At 42.4% G+C, this 18,281-nt stretch overlaps 1 long non-coding RNA gene across 1 annotated transcript in view; it reads left to right on the forward strand.

The window, feature by feature from the left end:
- The window catches only part of LOC141576834 (uncharacterized), a 34,880-nt gene extending 17,116 nt beyond the window's left edge, over positions 1 to 17,764 (forward strand). The window contains exon 7 of the long non-coding RNA XR_012505269.1: positions 13,530 to 17,764. This is a non-coding gene — a long non-coding RNA (uncharacterized LOC141576834). The remainder of the gene's footprint in view (positions 1 to 13,529) is intronic.
- Positions 17,765 to 18,281: the final 517 nt, after the last annotated feature.

Genomic DNA, 18,281 nt, shown 5'->3' on the forward strand with positions numbered 1-18,281 from the left:
GAGGAGCTAGCATATATATAGAAGTTTTACAAGAAAGACCAGGTAGTTGGAACAATAAAATATTGCTTGTTATCTAAAGAAAACCAGATATCTCAAGATCAAATATTTAGTGCTTTTCTATGTATGGGAGGAAGCAAACTTTTGTGTCATTGAATTCATCCCTTTGGCAGGTACCTAGGTATCTAGGGCCAGTATCCTGTCCTTTCTTACTCTGAGTCCGCTCAGAGGGCACCACTGTGAGTGGCTGAGAGGCTGGGCTGCAGGCATGCACTCGCTGGGGGGTGGCAGCAGCCGCTGATGACTTGGTTTCAGCATTCTTTGTTTACTGACATGGTTGCAGTATTTTCATTCACATTGTAGCATTTTCATTCACGGACTGATTATGGATAATCTGCAACCTTGGAAAGCAACCGAGATGGAATTACTGCAGGTACCTTCTACTTTAATAAGCCGTGTGGAAACATAAACATGGAGGAAGCATACATTTGGATTTGGTGGTGTAGTGAAGGGTTTCTGCACATTACAGGAGAACGCAATGCAGAATTCCTTAAGTCCACCTTTCTTTTCTGTAGTGGTTTCTGAGAACAGTTTATGGTAACTAACCAACATTGACAAATGGTGGCACACATTGCATTTAAGAGCTGGCCGGCTGCAAACTTGTGTATTGGACAGGTGGAATTCATAGGCAAGTGGTCAGGTGGATGGGAGAGAGATGGAGCCTAAGCCTGGGCCCAGATTCCGGTTTAAATCGCCATTTCCTCACCATACGGCCTTGGACTAGAATGTAACCTCTCTTAACCTGTTAGTAAATCTGTGAAATGGGCATGATAATATTCTTTTCTTCCTGGGATTGTTGGAAGTTCTAAAGAGTATTGTAGCACACATGAAGCACTTAGCAGTGTTCACTGTGTGTGGCCGCCCCGCTTGGCGTGTGTCAGAGCCGTAAAGGCAGCATTTGTCTGTTGAGGATGCACTGGTAGCCCCTTGAATATGTTGTGAATTTGGTGAATTCCTTTAATCTTGGTAACTCTGTGTGCCATGGGCAGTTATTTTCATGGACAGATGATGAATCTCAGGGTAAAGAAGACTGTGTAATTTGCCCAAAGTCAGACCATAATTTTGGGTGCATGGGCCTCGGTTCAGCATGGGCCCCAGGGCCTTCTGCCCTCTCCGTTCAGCACCAGAGCCAGATGTGTGGTCGGCTGTTTCCCAGCCCAGAATTTCGGGCAGGCCGCAAGACACACCTGGCCCTGCACTGCTTGAGCAAAAACTCCGGAGGAGAGGAAGTTACAAAAGGGATAAACATAAAAACAGATGACAGCAAACAGTGATCAGCACTGAGAAGGAAAGGGACACGCCTCACAATGAAGAGCTGCGAGCTTTCCCGTTGGGGCTGCTCTGGGGGCGTTCATCTCAGCTAAACAAACTCTGCTGCTGCACCAAGGCAGGAAGGCAGGGAGAGTGTGGCCAGGTAGACAGGGCCTTGTTAATCATACTCATTCCCCATTAAGCTGCAGCTGTCACGGGCACTTACCTAGTAAACAGATGTCTTCCATAATCATCAAGCACTTTTCTTGGTAGTTTTATTGCCCCACCTTTGAGATGAGGTCATTGAAGCTGGGGAGTTTGCTGCATGCCCGTGATCACCATGGAAATACCCCCACTGGTCTTTCAACCTAGACTGGTGTGGCTGTCATGTCCCAGCCCTGTGAATGGCATCATGTTGCCTCTCCCAAGTGGCCCAAATGACTGACATTGATATTCTTAATTCATAGGAAATGGTATGTGACAATAGGAGAAAAAGGTATTAAGAAATTGTTTGGAAAACTAGAACAAAATCCAATTCTTCCCCAGCTGGGGGAGCGTACCCTGTGTCACTCACCCCACTCACTGCGTGTCACCTCCTCCCTGCCGACTTCACGTTCAGAAGCCACTCTGAGTCTTTGAAGAACATTTTGCCTCATGACACTGTTGACTAGGACCTGCGACCTCTCTGTCCCTGGTTAACTCTCTCTTGAAAGCCATTTAAATTTCTTGCAGGCTCCTCCGCTCAGATGTAAGAATATCCTCTTTCAACTTCTTGATGCAGCTCCTTAATGAAGATCTCGTGAAGGAAACTTAGTCAAAACCTGGGAGGTATGCACACAGTGACTGCAACCTCAGCACTTTATGAAGTTCAGAATCAGATTTGTGGGTGACTCAGGAAAGGCTTTTTTATGGTAACAAGGGGAAAGTGAAAGGATGCAGGCTGTGTGAGACTGAATCATCTCGGTCCCAGCCAGCAAGGCACCTGCGTTCAGGATGGTGTGTGGGGAGTGCAGAGTTCTCACAAAGAAAGAAGTGTTGGGATGGGAGGGAGGACAGTTAGGTACTTTACTGTGGAGGGAAAAAGTGGGTTAAGCATTTCCTGGTTGAACAAGAGGATTGTGACATGATGTGCTTGTATTTTGGAGAGAAGGGTTTTGTGGGGACAGGCCTAGGGAGAACGCTCTGTGGCTGGGGAGTCAGCACAACAGAGAAACACAGAGAACCGGGCAGACCCCAAGGCCCCTGCTGGGGAAGAGGCTGCCCGCCAATTCGAGCCCTGGGGCCGGCTTTTGTCCCTTAGCTGGGGCCTCAGAGCTCCCTTCACAACCCAGTCCTGTTGATACAAGGAAAAAAACGTGAGGCATGAGAAGGGCTGTGTCCCAGGCTTTGGTTGAGCCCCTGGGATGTGTCCCACCAGATTTTGTTCCTTGGCTTCGTGCAGTAAAGTATTCAAGAGCAAGCCAGTGTTGAGAAAAGGTAGATTTATTCACAGAGACACATTGAAAGGCAAGAGAAAGGCCACGAGGTGTGGGGGTTGGGTGCTCAGATTAAAAGTAGGTACACACTCCACAGAGTGTGGGCTTTCTCCGAAGAGGGAGAGAGAGGGGTGACCGCGAAGTGGCGCTGTGTTGCTCATTTTCTTGGGCTTGGTGGTTTCATTTGCTAATATGTAGAAGGACCAGCCTAAGAGCAAGGGGCTGGGATTCTCAGGCAGTTGGCCATTTCCCACCCTTTGACCTTTTGTGGCTAGCTTTGGGACTGCCATGGTACCTTGGGGCATGTTATTCACCATGTTACTATTACAATGGGTGTATAATGAAGCTCAAGCTCTGCTAGAAGTTAAATCTCTTCATCCTGAGCCTCAAGGCCTACTGGGGGTTGAATCCTTCACCATTTTGATGTTAATTGCTGTGGCCTTCCTTGAATGGCTGTGCTCTGCCCCTTCCATCCTGTCTCACTGTGATGACACAGAGAGAGCAAAGGCCGGGCCCTGCCTGTGCTCCTGCATTTAACAGCGGGAAGTTTGGAGTGGGCTTATGATGACTCTGAGTGGTGAGAAGGATGTTTCAGATTTTGCCACGTGAGACATGGGGACCTGCCAGCAGCCATCACAGATTTATCTCAAGGGCATTATCGCTTGTGTTGTTACGGAAAGAACAGGCCAGCCAAGAAACAAGCACTGAGATTTATTACGCTGGCGGGCTAAGAGGGGCTCCTGTTCCGAAGCTCTGAGCACCTCCAAGACCTGCACATGAGGTTCTATAGGGTTAATTACAAGTAAGGGGCTATTAGCCAATAAGGCTCAAACAACAAAAAGCAAGGAATCAGTACACTGAAGCTTATGAATTTAAAACAGATCACGTTACTGACAATTGTTGACCTTGGATTTACGAGTTAGCGTATTAGCCCAGGAAACTGACACTAAACTTCAGATTTACGAGTTAGCCCAGCAATACTTAGATCAGTAAACCGACACTTATCACACTTAGATTTGTGACTTAGCTCGTTAGCCCAGCTGGGCTTTTCCTTCACAGTGTCACTCATCTTTTCTATATTTCCTTTTTTTTTTAATCCAAATTTAATATCAGGTTTTTTTGGAAAGAAATTTCTCTTTTTCTTTTCTTTGGGACTCTTTTGGGGGGGTAGGTAATTAGGTGTATTTATCTGTTAGTGGAGGCCCTGGGGCTTGAACCCGGGACCCCATGCACGCTAAGCACACGCTCTACCACCCCCCCATGATCTTTTCTTTTTGCTTTAGCTGCCAAGAATCTTACAGCTGAATTTCTAGTCGGCCTTTAACACTTGCCCTGACTCCAGGGAATCCATTTTTATGACTTTACCTCCCCCTGGTTTCATTTAAGTATTGAATCTCCAATTTCTCTTCACTCTCAATTTTGCCTTTTTGTTGTTATGGTTGTTAAAGTGTGTTTAAAAAAATTGTTTAATTTCTCTTTTAGCAGGAGGCTGAAAGTAAATAAATATGTAAACAAACAGCACACTTAAATTCTTTTATACATTGTAAGCTGTTTTGTAGTTACTTAAAAACTGAATTGAATATTAAAGTGATAACATTTTTAAATTATTTTTTAATTTTTTACAAAGATATAGCTGATTTAAAATGATATGTTTCAGGTGTACAATAGATGCTCCATTTATAGTTACTGTAAACATTGGCTGTATTCCCTGTGTTGTAAGATACATCCCTGTAGCGTGTTTACATTACATGTTGCAGTTTGTATAAGAAAGTTGGGTAACGCAGAGTCTGGGGCATGGCTGTGTCTGACCCAGGGTCACTCTCACCCTGCCTGTCAGAGCCCAGGCCCTCACTCCTGTCTGCAAGGCAGCGAGTGGAGGCAGCCCTCATCAGCGCTGGCACCACTCTCTGAGCGGCAGTGACAGCAGTGTCTGTGTGTGGACGTGCAAAGTGTTTTTCCAGGAGCTTTACATGCATTTCTGCATTTAATAATTAAAGCCCTCCTGTGAGGAAGCGTTTTATGATTTTAATGAATAATACATTTTATTTTGATATTGATAGACTTCAAACCTCCGGAAAATTTACAGAAGTAGTACAGTAAATGCTTAGATACAGTTCACCTTAAAGGGCACTATTTGTCCTTTTGTGTCTGGCTTAAAGTTTCAAGGTTCATCCATATTGTAGCCTGAGTCAGTACTTTATTCTTTTGGTTTCATAATATCCTTTTTCTTGTTTTTCATTTTTTGTCTATTTAAAAATATTTTCATTGAAGTCTAGTCAGTTTATAATGTTGTGTCAGTTTCTTGTGTACAGCACAACAATTCAGTTAAATAGGAACATACCTGTATTCATTTTCATATTCTTTTTAAACATAAGTTACTATAAGATATTAAATATATTCTCCTGTGCTATACAGTATAAACTTGCGGTTTATTCTATACATAGTCAGTATCTTCAAATTTTGAACTCCCAATATATTCCTTCCCACACCCTCTCCCCTCTGGTAACCATAGTTTGGTTTTTATGTCTCTGTGTCTGTTTCTGTTCTGTAGATAAGTTTTTCTTTTTGTGTCTTTCTTTCTTGATTTTTTTTTTTTTTTTTTTAAGATTCCACATGTGAGCGATCTCATATGGTATTTTTCTTTCACTTTCTGGCTTACTTTTCTTAGAATGACATTCTCCAGGTCCATTCATGTTGCTGCAAATGGCATTATTTTTTTATTATTTTATGGCTGAATAGTAGTCTATTGGAGAAATATACTAAAGTCTCTTTATCCAGTCATCTTTCAGTGGACATTTAGGTTGTTTCCATGTCTTGCTATTGTAAATAGTGCTGCTGTGAACATTGGGGTGAAAGTGTCTTTTTGAATTAGGGTTCCTTCTGGATATGTGCCTAGGAGTGGGATTGCTGGGTCATATGGGAGGTCAATATTTTGTCTTTTGAGGAACCTCTATACAGTTTTCAACAATGGCTCCACCAAACTGCATTCCCACCACAGTGTAGGAGGCTTCCCAATTCTCCTCAGGCTCTCCAGCATTTATCTGTGAACTTCTAAATGATGGCTATTAGGACTGGTGAGAGGTGAGACTTCATTGCAGTTTTGATTTGCATTTCTTGGATAATGATATTGAGCATTTTTTTCATGTGCCTATTGGCGATTTGTATGTCTTCATTGGAGAAATGTTTCTTTAGGACTTCTGCCCATTTTTGAATTGAATTTTTTGTTTTTCTTTCTTATTAAGTGTAAAAGCTGTTTACATATTCTGGGAATTAAGCCCTTGTCAGTTTCATTTATTGCAACTGTTTTCTCCCATTCCATAGATTGTCTTTTTGTTTTGCTTTTTGTTTCCTTTTCTGTGCAAAAGCTTGTGTTTAATTAGATCCCTCTTGTATTATTTTGCTTGTATTTCTATTGCTTGAGTAGACTGCTCTAGGAAAACATTGTTGAGATGTATGTCAGATGTTTTGCCTATGTTTTCTTCTAAGAGGTTTATAGTGTCTTGTCTACATGTTTAAGTCTTTAAGCCATTTTGAATTTATTTTTGTGTATGCTGTGAGGGAGTAGCCCAACTTCATTGATTTACATGTAGCTGTCCAGTTTTCCCTACACCATTTTCTGAAGAGGCTGTCTTTACTCCATTGTATGTTCTCACCTCCTTTGTCAAAGATTCAATGACCAAAAGTTTGTGGGACTATTCTTGGTAATTTTGTTTATCCGTTCATTGATGGATGGATATTGTTTGTAACCTTTGGCTACTCTGAATGATACTGCCATGAATATTGATGTGCAAGTTTTGTGAGAATATATTTTCATTATGTTGGCTGTACAGTTGGCCCGCCATATCTGTAGTTTCCACTTCATGGATCCAGATGGCTGATTGTAAAGGGACTCAAACATCCTTGGATTATGGTATCCAGGGTGGGGGTTTCCTGAAACGAAATCCCTAGGATACTGAGGGATGACTCTATATGTAGGAGTGGAATTGCTGTGCCATATAATTCTAACCTTTTGAGGAAACACCAGGCTTTTCCAAAGAAGCTGCACCATTGCCCCTTTCCAACGGCTGCGTATTGAGGGTTCCCATTTCTCTGCCTCCTGACCGACACTTGTTATTGTCCATGTTTTGATTATGACCATCCTAGTGAGTGTAAAATCAGATCTCATTTTGATGTTGATTTCGCTAGTGATGCTGAGCATCTTTTCATATGCTTATTGGCCAATTGTGTATCTATTTAAATCCTTGGAAAATTTAAATTTGGGTCGATTTTCTTTGTATTGGTCAGTTGTAAGCATTTGTTTTATATCCTGGATACTAGTCTCTTATTAGATATATGCTTTGCAAAATTTTTCTCCTATTCTGCAGATTGTCGTTTCACTTTACTTTTTTTAAACATTAAAACAATTTCTTTCTAGGGGAGGTAATTAGATTTATTCATTTTATTTTTCTTGCTAAGGACGCACTCTATCACTTGAGCTACCCCCTTCCCCTTTCATTTCACTTTCTTGATGATGTCCTTTGTAACAAATGGTTTTAATTTTGATGAAGTCCATTTTATCTTTCTTTTTTTTCACTTGTGCTCTTGGTATTGTATCTAGGAAGCCATAGCCTATCCTAGGACCACAAAGATTTAAACTATGTCTTCTTTTAGAAAGTTTATACATTTAGTTTTTACATTTCCGTCTGTGATCCATTTTGAATTAATATTTTATTTGTTAAATAAAATACGGGGGTCCAGATTCCAGATTCATTCTTTTGCCTTCAGATACCCAGGTGTCTCTGCACCATTTGTTGAATAGACTATTTTTCAATGGAGTGTTGTTGGCACATTTCTGGAAAAATGACTGTAAATGTAACTTTCCCCCCTGGATTTTTTATTGTGTCTCATAGATTTATGCATCCAAACTTATGCCAGTACCATAATGACTTGAGTACTATAGATTTGTAGTAACCTTTGAGTGAGTCCTCCAACTTTGCTCTTCTTTTTCAAGATTGTTTTGGCTGACCTGGGTCCCTTGCACTTCCATATGAATTTTGGCATCAGTTTTTCAATTTTTGCAAAGAAGTCACCTGGAATTTTGATAGGGATTCCATTAAATTTGTAGATCACTTTGGGGAGTCTTAACATTTTTAACAATATTGTCTACCATTCCATGAACATGGGATGCCTTCCATATATGTAGATCTTTTAATTTTTTTTGGTGATACTTCAAAATGTTCAATGTGCAAATCTTGTAAAATTTTGTTAAATGTATCTCTCATTTTATTTTTAATGCTGTTGTAATTGGAAAGGCTGAGCTTCCTAAGGGTGGGACTATATATCAATTTATTTATTTCTAGGATTCCTACACAGCAAATACCCTAGATTTATATTTGCTACATAAATCTATCCACAATTCTTCCCACCCCCGTGTCATAAGAAACCAAGACCCAGGTTAAGCTACCTGAACACCTATGTGGAAGTGAGAAGTGAGACCCTTGGGTGGGACTTTGTGCAGATTATACTGAAAGCTTATTCATTATGGCTTCATCTTAATTTCTTTTAAACAATCCTCTCAGTGTATATAGTCAGATACATTAAGAAAATGCCCTTTCGATGTGTGGAGGAGCTAAGACTATAATTTTCAAATAATTTCTAGTGGGAGTGTTGTACTTGAAACTAATTTGCTTCAATCTTTGAAGATTTATGTTTCAGGAACTTTGACTATATAATACCTGTCTTTATTCAATAACGACAACTAAATGCTCAAGCAACATGTAAGAGTTTGAGCAAACTGCCCCCGCCCCGTAGTGCTGGTTGGCTGCAGCTGTAACTGGAGTCAAGGCTTACCTATCCCAGTACGCTTGGGCGGATCTGCTCAAAGGGGTTCGTCCAATAGTTTGTCGGTAGTCTTTTGGACAAAGCCATAAAACATTGATTTAAGGTTGCTGGAATGCAATATATTCTTATTAATATTAAGTAAGCACATATTGAGTGCTTACTGTAAGTTGGGAATTGTCCTTTAGCTTCACATGAATATTATTTCGCTTAAAACCTCTCATATTTCCTTGTTATTCACTCTTTACAGATAAGGAATCTGAGGATTAGGTCTTCTCTCATTTGGGGGGAGCTCATTATCAATGATGGGAAGTTGTAAGGAAAAAGATATTGATTCATCCAGAGAAAACATTTTTCTGAGAGTCAGCACTGAAGAGGGTGATCATTGTTTGAGTGAGACGAGCCCCGGGTTGTACGGAGTCAGCATCCCTGTCCTGGACACTGTACATGTAGGGCTGTGTGGTGGGTGAGGCGGCGTGGCCGCACAGGGAACGCGGATGCCAGGCCATTGGGCTGTGCTCAGGCCCGATGGGGCTTCCTCCTAAGGGAATTGGAACATCAATGTCAGATTTTAAGTAGGGGAGAGGGGTGCTCTCGTAGATCACTTTTGTCTTGTAGAATGCTTAGAAACATTTAGAAGGCTCGGCAGGAGGTGATGTGATAAGTCAGAGTAGGGTGGCTGTGAGGTGTAGCAGTGTTCAATTTTCAAGTGATTTTCAGTCCCAGGTTTGTGGCTCAGTAGCCGTGTCACTTTGGATGACACACTCAAGGAAGTGAAACAATTTATCTTATTAATTGAAGCAGTGATATACCGACTTCCCAGGACTTCTCTGGAGATCCAGTGAGATAACGTGTGCACAATGTGCAGCGTGGTCCCCAGCACAGAGTCAGTGCTAAGGGAGTGCCAGTGAGAATCTGGTAGGTGAGGTGTGGGTGGTGGGACTCGTTGACTGAGGAAATCTGGGCCCTGAAGGAGGGGTCCAGTCACATGTATGAGTGATGGGACTGAGCTGGGAGAGGCAGAGAGACCTTGCCCCCCAACAAGGGGCCCTGGGCAGGACGGCTATGGGAGGAGCACCGTGAATTCAGCTATTTGCAGGTGGAGTTGGAGGTGGCCTTGAAACATCTAAGTGCAGTGCCACAATCATAGAGGAGGTCTAGGACCGGGCTGTGCATTTTCCTATAATCTCAATCCCTGAGGACGCCGAGGTATTGATCATTGAACGTGAAGACATACTTACAGGACAAGGGAATAGTAGTATCGTCTCTGTCATCAAAGCTCACGTCTCTTTATTCATCACTCACTTTGCTAACTGGGTACTTACAGAGCTCACTTCACCGTCCTCACCTGGGCTCAGGCTCCACAGAAAAGATCTTGTGTGTCTCCCGCTTTTCCAGAAGAAAACACATTTAGCTGGTAGACTTCTCTACCTCGCCAGACTTAGAATTTTAGTTTGTTGATTTAATTCTGTTTTCTGTTGGCTGTCTCCTGACAGGAGAGACATTTTACCTCATGGTCAGGTTTCAATTAGCTGTTACTGAGAATTGCTGATCTGATCCATAGTGTATGTTTTCTATTAACTTTGTAGAGTACTTATCATTTTTCTGTCTTTGCCCTTTAATTTTGTTTCCTCTTCAATGTTCTATCCTATTTGGGGCCTTATTTTATTTTTTAATTAAAAAATTTCTGTTAGCAGTTAAGAAAACAAAAGCAAAGAAAAAATGCACATGATAGCTAGATTTAGAAAATATATAGTGTGTTTTCTGTCTCGACAATGGAGGGTTCTAGAAACTCTTGAAAACCTTCATTACATAAGTTCCTTAAAATGCTGATTAAGAAATAAGACCTTCCTTCCTCATCTTTCAAGCTGCACAGCTAATTGTCAAGAAAGTGAGGGGAAATCCTCAGAAGCCAAGACAAACCAGAAAGCAGGGATTCTGGGAGATACGCTAGCCTTAGAAGCCCTGGGGGGCCAGTTGGCTCCTGAACTGAGTTTCAGTTGCCTTGACAGGAGGGCAGGAGGTGAGCCCCAGGCGTCTCACACTGGGAGTTGGATGGCTGTTTTTATGTAAGGCCAAGCACATCCTGAATCCTGCTTTATAAAAGGGTGAATTAGAAAGAAAAGTAAAAAAGCATTCCTCAAGGAAAGGAAGTAAGGAAAGTCAATTTTTTTGGAAGCGGGGAAAAATAACATATCCAATGTAAGTATTTAGTTTAAATCTGTTCTGGCATGAGAGTGACAACAAACTCCTGGCAGAAAATCACAGCTCCTCCCGGAAAGAGAAGTTGTGTTTTGAATGAATCAGTGGGCAGCCATTCTGAAAAAGGTCTCCAGAGTCTTCTGGATCAAGATACTGGACCCAAACTCCTCCCTTCCATGGTCTCATTTAAATAACCAGAAAGGTTTTAAAGGAAAGAAGCCATAATCATAGTTCTATTTATTGACATTAATATATGCTAGGAATTCAGAGGTGACTATGGAGTTGTCTCCTCTTTTATGGACCTTACTTTCTATTTGACATAGTTGGGGAACTTGGTGGAGGGTGGTATTAGTCTGTTGCAATTAGCCAGGAGAGGAGATTAAGAAAACAGTGAAGGGTGGGTGACAATTTTAGCTGAGGACAGTCCTGTTCAGTTGGTTTGTAATTGCAGACTCGTTGAGTTGTCACTGGAGGGAATTGATCTTATGGAATTTGGACTTAACTCAGGCCTCTTCAGAAGGGACAAGTGAACCTGGAGAAAGACAGTCAAATCTGTGCAGACATTAAAGTCCACGTGAACGTGCTGTATCCCTGAGCCAAAGATCGGAAAAGTAGGCAGCACTTGAGGACAGAGGAGTGGTTTTTAAGGTTCTCCAAGAATGAATCCCAGGGAACCGGGATGGCCAGTTGTCAAACTGTGACTTTGCTCTTTGGACGGTGTACCCACCGAGGTTATTGGCCGCTTATAGGTTTCCATTTCTCTTTAATGCATGACAGGTGATGAGGACGTGGGCATACACTTTTCACACCTTGTCGAAGTGACTGGGTACCTGCCTAGAAGCGTGGGCACAGCTATGGCTGCGCCATACATCTTGCTGCCCATCCCGCTCCCCGGCTCCGTGATTACGGCAGAGTGGTTCCTTGATGACCTGTCCGTCTCCTCTGTGACATCATAACCCAACAAAATACCGGAGCGTATTAGCTTGGCTTTGTTCTTTTCCATCCTTCCCTTCGAATGATGATGACTGATAATGGACCCAGTTACGTTTGCAGATGATTTACACGTAGGGCTTTCAGTACAAACCTTGTAATACCCACTGTGTGATCTAGAGAAGAAAGTTACATTCTTTCCAAATTGTTTTGATGCACTTATGTGGGAAAATGATGTACGTTTGAATATGTATTTCCTCTCTGAATCATCATGGCTCGAGATGAATATTTGTAGACATGGAATGAGTTTTCTGTATTTGAACTGTATGGTCCCCTAAATTCTCCCCAGCTTTTTAAAGTCATCACTGGAGTGCTACCTCCAGAGTGTCCCAAAGCATCCACCACTGCCTGTTCTTCAGATACTGTGAGTTTCCAAGTTGGAGAAGGCAGCTGGCTGTTGAGGTATTCTCTGGCACATCTCTGGCTGGCTGATGTGAACTTAGCACACAAGACTTGGCAGACAGTATCTAACCATGGTCACGTCCATTTCTGGAACACTCATGGAGGATTTTACACCTATGCTAGTGGCATACGTTATTTCATTTAGTTTTCCCAACAATCATAATTAGATTTTATCACCTGTATTAATAAGGAAACTGTCAAAGCGAGTGATGTGCAGACTTTGGACTGGAACACGGGTCTTTCTGATCCCTGTCTCTGTTCCCTCCCCGGCCTATCCTTCCAGATGTCCAGGAGACTCTTCCTCAGTCTTGAGTTTCCCACTGATGTTACCACTCTCTTTGTTTCTGGAGAGGAAAACAAGTCTAAACTTACTTTCCAGTTGGAAATGGAATGGAGAGTTAACATTGGAAGCCGGGAGAGTCTGTCCTGTGATGAAGCGGTCTCCGAGCCACTTCCATTGGGACGTCACGTCACTGTCTGGGCCCCTTGCACAGCCTGTGCACAGGTGATAAGCCAGATGTGCCGAGCAGTCCTCCCGGACAGGGCAGTGTGTTGGAAATGAGTTTGGGGATTTGGTTTCATTACATAGGTTCCTGAGGGCCTTGGCCTGGCACTTCAAGTGGGACCACTCCCTGTCCCACAGACTAGTGCTCTGGGCCCGTGCAGACCTGACGTGGCCTCAGCCTGAGGCTCAGGGCCCGTGGTGATGAGGAGCATTTTAGTCCAGGGTCTGCCGGAGGCTCTGACACTTCTGGGCCGTGGGAATTTGTCCAGGATGATAATAATTCCTCCCCGAGTTTCAGAATTCCTTGCCTGTGAGCCGGGGTAGTAATAGTTTCTGAAATGACGGTAATGATTCAGTAACGGGCACTGCGTGTGCTGGCAGGTAGCTGGTGTTTAAGGAGCAGAAGTCGCAGACACTCTGTCAGCCTCTCACTTTGTGCTCTGTGCTTTGAGAGGTTGTGTGTTTGGTGAAAGTCCCGCCCAAACCCTAGGGTCTGGATGAACTGTTGTTCCTTTACTTTCCCTTCCTTTTCCTCTTTCCCATCTCTGTGTCCCATGTTTAGGTAGCAGATTCCTCTGTTTCAGGGAATACGGACTTTTCTAGTAAAAGGAGAGGCGGAACTCAGAAAGGTGGGGCCCAGAGGGGGTCTGGAGCGTCTGCACAGCGCTGCTTCCCTGCATTTCTGCATCCGGTCCCATCAGTGCATGAAGTCAGCCTTCCTCTTCCTTCCTGTGTCGTTGGGTCTCTGTTTTAAGGGAAAATTTTTTAGGGGTCTTTTTTCAATTACATGTTTCGTTCAGATGCTTGTTGCTTTTCTCCCTGTGCTTCAGCATTCCTAGGAGAGAATTCAGCAGTGCAGCATCCTCTCCGAGCTCTATGATTTGATCGGCTTCCACCGCAAGTCCGCCTTCTTCAAGTGGGCGGCCCCCGGCATCCCACAGCCTGGCAGGAAGGCCTGCTACAGACTCCTTCTGCAGACGCTTCCTGGCTACAGTCTGTCGCTGGATCTGCAGGACTTCAGCAGAGGTGTTGGAACTAAAACATTGCTTCAGTCCCATTAACCATGCCTGGTTTGGGCCCTGCTGTCCTGTCTCATCAGGGTGAATTCTGATTCGTTTAGAACAGGGCTCAGCAGACTTTTTCTGTCAAGGGCTTGGGAGTAAGTATTTCAGGGTCTGCAAACCTCCTGATCTCTGGTGCAGCTGCTCAGCTCTGCTGTTCAGACGCCAGAGCAGCCGGTCATTCCACACACCCACAGAGCGTTATTAACAGCGGTGGCTGGGGCTGGATTCGGTGTATGAACTGCAGTTTGTCCCCACAGCCTCCTCACTATTGACGCCTGCACCAGAGCGTGCATTTGCGACAATGGGTGAACCTACACTGACACGTCATCATCACCCAGAACCCAGACTTGACACTAGGATTTACACTTGGTGGTGTGCACTCTGTGGGTTTGGACAGATGTGCAATGACATGTATCCACCGTCACAGCATCATACAGAGTAGTCTGTCTTAGTGACCTTAAAATGCTCCGTGCTGCACCTCATTCATTGCTCCTTCCCCTCTAGCCTCTGACAGCCACTGATCTTTTAGTCTCTGTGGTTTTCCCTTTCCCAGAACACCATACAGTTGGAATCAGACAGTTGCGGAACCTTCCCAGATTGGCTTCTTTCACTTAGTAATATGCATTTAAGGTTCCTCCATGTCTTTCCATGCCTTGATAACTCATTTCATTTTAGCACCAAATAATAGTCCATTTTCTGGCTGGACCAGAGTTTATCCATTCACCTACTGAAGAACAGCTTAGTTGCTTCTGAGTTCTGGTGATTATGAATAAAGCTGCTATTAACATCTGTATGCAGTTTTGTGTGTGGACATAAGTTTCCATTTTGTCAAGTAAACACCAAGGAGCACAGTAGCCGGATCATATGTTAGGAGTACGTTTAGTTTTGTAAAAAATTGCCAGACCGTCTTCCAAAGTATCTGGGCCATTTTACATTCCCACCAGCAATGCATGAGAATTCCTGACGCTCCACATCCTCACCAGCATTCGGTGCTGTCAGTGTTCTGCGTTTTGGCAGTTCTGACAGGTGTGCAGTGGTACCTCGCTGTTTCAGTCTGCATCCCCTTGATGACAGATGCTGTGGAGCATCTTTCCGTAGACTTCTTTGGCATCTAGATTTCTTCTTTGATGAGGTCTGTGTTCAGGCATTTTGCTCATTTTTTAATCAGGTTGTTCATCCTTGTTGAGTTTAAAGAGATTTTGGTATATTCTGGATATCAGCCCTTTATCAATGTGTCCCTGCCCTTCACCTGCAGCACCGGAGTTGTCCTTTGGGTCTCAGTGGAGTGTCAGCTCTTCAAAGAGGTTTCCTGTCTTCCCTCAGGCTAAATAATGTCCTTGTATTTTTCACTTTCATTGACTCATTTTGTTCTTTTTAAATAGCATTTCCCATAATTTGTAAGTACATTAAAAAGAAAAGGGCAATGATTGAACACCACCTCCCCCATCAGGCTGTGTGCCCTGTGAGAGCAGAGGCCCTGTCCCCACTCACCGTTTCCCATGACAAGACATGGCACATGTCCATGTAAAAGTGTGTAACGTGGGGCCAAACCTGATGAGCAGCTATGATGACATATTTTGGCTACCATTTATTGAGTAGACTTTGTTTCTCATGTTAATTATTAAATCACATGAATGAAACTTGTTTGTTTTGAAAAATAAAACAACAAAGCACAACTCCATTTGATTGGTACTTTCTACTTAGCCTTCTGACCCAGGAGGGGATGTTCACCATCATTTTGTGGAGGAGGTTGGGGAGGTAAAGTAAGACAGTGAGATCAAATAAAGTAAAAATGATAACTATCAGTTGGCTTTATTTTCACTAAGACATAAAAGTTACTTTAAACCCTATCTCAGCTGTTGTTCTGTTGTTTTAAACATTTCTCATAGAATTAAATGGAAGCCCACTAAACCCTGAAAGGGAAATTGTGTGCTCAGGTCCTGAAAAGTGTTTATGTCTATTTCTTGAAATGCACATTTTCCCTGCTGGTTACAGAAAGTCGAGGCGGGAACACAGCCGTGCACGGTGTGTCTGCCAGCTTCAGGGGTTGCTCACTGTCATTTTCATTTTCTTGTGTTGCAGTTTATGAAGGTTTTCCATGAGATATATTGCTCAGCCTTTTCCTGAATGAAGGATTGAATTTTCCACAGGAAATTTTATGAAAGAGAGTGACAAGGCACATGGGTTTCCCAAAAAGGAATACTTGATGTAATAAACTCTCACTATGGTGAACTTTTTTAATACAAGCCAGTTGAAAGTTTTATCACTAGGTCATAGGCCACAAATCTGTCTTAAGAATAAAAAGATTCAAATTTTATAGAACAAGCAGTTTGAATCAAGTAGAAATTATCATTTGTACACTAGTTGGTGTTAGAAATTATACTCAGTCTTCTCATAATTGCCTGTGGTAGGAACTGGATTATTATTTATTTATTTATTTATTAAAAAAAAAAATCCACTAGGTGCTATTTGCCCCATTCTTGATGCAGCAGTGCTGAGGTTAGTTAAGTTGGGCCATTTAGGATTGTTAGCTAGGTTTTCAGGACATTGATTTCAGCCTCTTTATCTTTTTTACAATCTCTTCTTTTGTATCGGCCTTTGGTCTTTTGACAACGTGGAAATACTGCACGGATCTGCCTTTCCCTTTTTTCTTGTCTTTGTGGGAAAAGATTTCTGAAAGACAAACTACTAGGATATTAAGGATTTTGTGTGGGGTAAGTTTGTTCAGTTCTAAGGATTTCAATTAATACGTATTAATACTTGCTATTCAGCTAATGACAGTAAAATTATAAACTAACTTAAGTATATATCAGTAAGTATAGTACAATCAGCCCATCACCCAGATTAAGGAATTCACAAACTTTTCCATATTTCCTTTATTCATACCTTTGTTCTTTTATTTGTCCTTTGTTGAAGTATTTGACAGCAAATCCAAGAAGACATGTCATTTTACCCTATGTGCTCAAGTAGTCATGTCTGAAAATTAGGGCCTTTTTTGATCAGGTTTTTCCATTTGACCCATGTGCTCTTTAAGTACCAGCTTTATCAGGCATCTCACTAGGCATTAGGGATCCTTGGGGCAATGAGACAGTCCTGGCTCCCAAGGAAGTTAAGGGCTGATGGAAGAAACCAACACAGGAGCTTGGGTGCCTCACTTAAGGTCCCTACTGAATGACACCAATTGGACAAAATTTGTGCACAATACAGTAGGATCCACAAAAGGGACTGGTCAGACTTGTAGGGCAGGCCGTGAAAGAGGCGGTCAGCAGGGCTACAAGAGGAGGGCTTATTTGATCAGAATCTGAAATCCTTTCTGCCAACCTTACTACCAAGCCCCCAGGGCCCATCACAAACAACCCTGTGCTGTAACTGTTTTTGATTTCAGTTACCACATCTCCTTCAGGAAGGATTTTAAGGTGGAAAATATTTAAAATCCGTAATTGTTGCCAGAAGGGACATAGAACAAGGAACATGTAAACAACACAAATGTCCATCAGCACATGACTGGATAAAGAAGAGGTGATACATATATACAATGGAATACTACTCAGCCATAAAAGATGCCATTTGCAGCAACATGGATGGACCTGAAGACTGTCATTCTAAGTGAAGTGGGGTGGAAAGAGAAAGAAAAATGCCATATGACTTCATTTATGGGGAATCTAAAATTAATAGCAATAATAATAAGACCACAAATGAACTAAATATTGTTTTGATTTCTTGAATATATGCAAGCACATCTGACTGTCCTTTGTGATTGGATTACCATATTCTGTTTATTCTTTTGTAGATGTCCTTATTCCTCTGGTAACTAATTTTAAAAATCTAAAGCTCTAATCTGTTCTTAGAAACAATAATTAGTACATATATGTAAACTAAAAAATGCAGTATGCTCTATACATGTATTTACATGCAATATGTGTATGTGACGTTGAACTGTAAAAATTCTACCTGATAAAACTGAAAAAGGAAAAAAATAAAAAATTTATTTTAAAAAATCACCCCTCTTTAGATATTAAAACGTTCATTTCTGAGATTCTGTGAAAGACAGCATGGAAGTAGGTTTTTAAGATTTTCTCCTTGCTCTTCGGTGAGCAGCCTGGGCTGCACAGCTTGGCCGCCACAGGCACCCAGGACTTGCCGGCTTGCTCCTCACTTGTTGGGAGGAAGATTAGCTGCTTCAGGAATATTTATGCTCTTAGAAGTTGCTGAAAACCCCACAGAGCTTCTGTTTACATGGAGTGTATCTGTCAATATACCCCATTATAGAAATTAAAACAGAAAATTTAAACCCAAGAACTGAAGCACACGCTGTCCCAGCACGTGGTCAAAGCAGTGCTGCCACGGTGGCCTGTGTTGGTTCTAGAAAACATGCACAATACACTCAAGAATGAGGGTGAACCCACAGATCTCATCTCAGCAATTCTATGAAGAGGTGGGACCCAAAGCCCCTAAAACAGTGCTGAAGTCCCCAGATGTCTCAGAATACACAGAGCCATGGGATCAAGAATCCAGTGT

Source organism: Camelus bactrianus, unplaced genomic scaffold, assembly GCF_048773025.1.
Source record: "Camelus bactrianus isolate YW-2024 breed Bactrian camel unplaced genomic scaffold, ASM4877302v1 HiC_scaffold_41, whole genome shotgun sequence".
Classification (NCBI taxonomy): Eukaryota; Metazoa; Chordata; class Mammalia; order Artiodactyla; family Camelidae; genus Camelus; species Camelus bactrianus.